The following is a 2,422-nucleotide window of genomic DNA, read 5'->3' as shown; positions in this document are numbered from 1 at the left end:
ATATATTTTAATAATTTTCTCCATGAAGACCATGCACTTAAAAAAAAAAAACTTGGGGGGTGGGCAGCCCTGGTGGCTTAGTGGTTAAGTTCAGCATGCTCAGCTTTGGCAGCCTGGGTTTGGTTCCCAGGTGTGGACCTACACTGCTCTGTTAGCAGCCGTGCTGTACTGGCAGCCCATATACTAAAAGATAGAGGAAGATTGGCATAGATGTTAGCTCAGGGTGAATCTTCCTCCCCCCCCAAAAAAGTTATATATATATATATATATATATATATATATATACTTTTTCTAGGTACTCTATTGCTGGTAATAGGAATATAATTGACTTTTGTATATTTATCTTATATCTGACAAACTTGCTTAACTCATTAATTTTAATAATTTGCAGATTTTTCTAACATTTCCTGTAGAAGCCATCATTACCTTCAAATAATGACAATTTTGTTTTTCGTTTTTAATCATTATACTTTTAAATTATTTTACTTTTTTTTTTTTTTTACCAGGTGTACTAGTACAACCTCCTGCACAATAATACTAAATAATCAATGACAGTGGGCCCCCTAGTCTTTTCTTCTCCCTGATTTTAAGTGAAATATCTTTAAAGTTTATCATTCACTATGAGTTTTTCTTTGTGTAATTGGGAGATGTCTTTCTTCAGGTTGACAAAATGTCCTTCTCTTCATAGTTTACTGAGACATTTATTTATTTACTTTGTGTGAATGGGTGTTTAATTCTACAGAAAGCTTTGTCTACATCTATTGAGGCTGTAACCATTGAAGAGAGAGAGCAGGACTAATGGGATGTGAACAGAAGACAGCTTTCGTCTCATCTCTCCCCACTCACTTCATATATGTTTTTTTTTTTTTTTTGGCTGGGTACAGTGTACTTTATTGATGGTACATGACAAGGTAGGGCTCCCCAAGCCCCTCCACTTCTTCAGGGGGTCTGAGATGGAAACTGTGGAGGTCAGGAGACTCTCAATATGTTAGGGGGTCAAGTTGGGGCAAGCATTCCCAGCAGCTGAGGGCCTTTCTCCTTCTCTTGCTGGGTGATTGGTGGTCCAGGGGGCTCTTACTCCTTGGAGGCCATGTGGGCCATAAGGTCCACCACCCTATTGCTGTAGCCAAATTCATTGTCATACCAGGAAATGAGCTTGACAAAGTGGTCGTTGAGGGCAATGCCAGCCCCAGCATTGAAGGTGGAAGAGTGGGTGTCACTGTTAAAATTGCAGGAGACAACCTGGTCCTCAGTGTAGCCCAGGATGCCCTTGAGGGGGCCCTCCGATGCCTGCTTCACCACCTTCTTGATCTCATCGTATTTGGCAGCTTTCTCCAGGCAGCAGGTCAGATCCATGACTGACACGTTAGGGGTGGGGACACGGAAGGCCATGCCAGTGAGCTTCCCATTCAGCTCAGGGATGACCTTGCCCACAGCCTTGGCAGCACCAGTAGAAGCAGGGATGATGTTCTGGGCAGCCCCTCGGCCATCGCGCCACAGCTTCCCAGAGGGGCCATCCACGGTCTTCTGGGTGGCAGTGATGGCATGCACTGTGGTCATGAGTCCCTCCACGATGCCAAAGTGGTCATGGATGACCTTGGCCAGGGGGGCCAAGCAATTGGTGGTGCAGGAGGCATTGCTGACAATCTTCAGGGAATTGTCATACTTCTCGTGGTTCACGCCCGTCACAAACATTGGGGCATCAGCAGAAGGAGCAGAGATGATGACCCTTTTGGCTCCACCCTTCAAGTGAGCCCCAGCCTTCTCCAAGGTAGTGAAGACACCAGTGGACTCCACAACATATTCAGCAGCAGCATCGCCCCATTTGATGTTGGCGGGATCTCGCTCCTGGAAGATGGTGATGACCTTTCCGTTGATGACAAGCTTCCCGTGCTTGGCCTTGACTGTGCCATGGAACTTGCCATGGGTGGAATCATACTGAAACATGTAGACCACGTAGTTGAGGTCAATGAAGGGGTCATTGATGGCGACAATATCCACTTTGCCAGAGTTAAAAGCAGCCCTGGTGACCAGGCGCCCAATACGGCCAAATCCGTTTACTCCGACCTTCACCATCGCGTCGCGGGCACGCGGCTAGAAGTGCGGAAGGGAAGCGGCTGTCTGTCGAACGAGGAGGAGCAGAGAGCCTCACTTCATATATGTTTTGTGCCCTAGTTCTTTTCCTGACCTTGGATCAAATGTAGTGTAGATCATGTGGTGTTTCCTGCCACTGCTAGTCTTCAATCACTTCTAAGCCCAGAAATAGTCTTATTTCAGTAGCTAAATTGTCCATGCGGCGGATATCTGAAATCTGAGCTTTCCCAGCCCAGATCCTTTCCCATTTCCCAGCTTGATTTTGTCCTAGGCCTGGAAGCTTGAAGTGGGACAAGGATCATGGTCAGCTTCTTTCCTCAGAACTTTG

The 2,422-nt window shown here is 46.2% G+C and overlaps 1 pseudogene across 1 annotated transcript; it reads right to left on the bottom strand.

The window, feature by feature from the left end:
* Positions 1-1,044: 1,044 nt before the first annotated feature.
* LOC103561499 (glyceraldehyde-3-phosphate dehydrogenase pseudogene) lies at positions 1,045-2,142 on the bottom strand (annotated as a pseudogene). The gene has a single exon (XR_547456.2). The product of XR_547456.2 is annotated as a glyceraldehyde-3-phosphate dehydrogenase pseudogene (transcript).
* Between the last annotated feature and the right edge of the window lie 280 nt (positions 2,143-2,422).

Source organism: Equus przewalskii, chromosome 17 (genome assembly GCF_037783145.1).
Source record: "Equus przewalskii isolate Varuska chromosome 17, EquPr2, whole genome shotgun sequence".
Lineage (NCBI taxonomy): Eukaryota > Metazoa > Chordata > Mammalia > Perissodactyla > Equidae > Equus > Equus przewalskii.
Note: the sequence above shows the minus strand (reverse complement) of the source record. Positions and strands in the feature narration are given on the sequence as shown.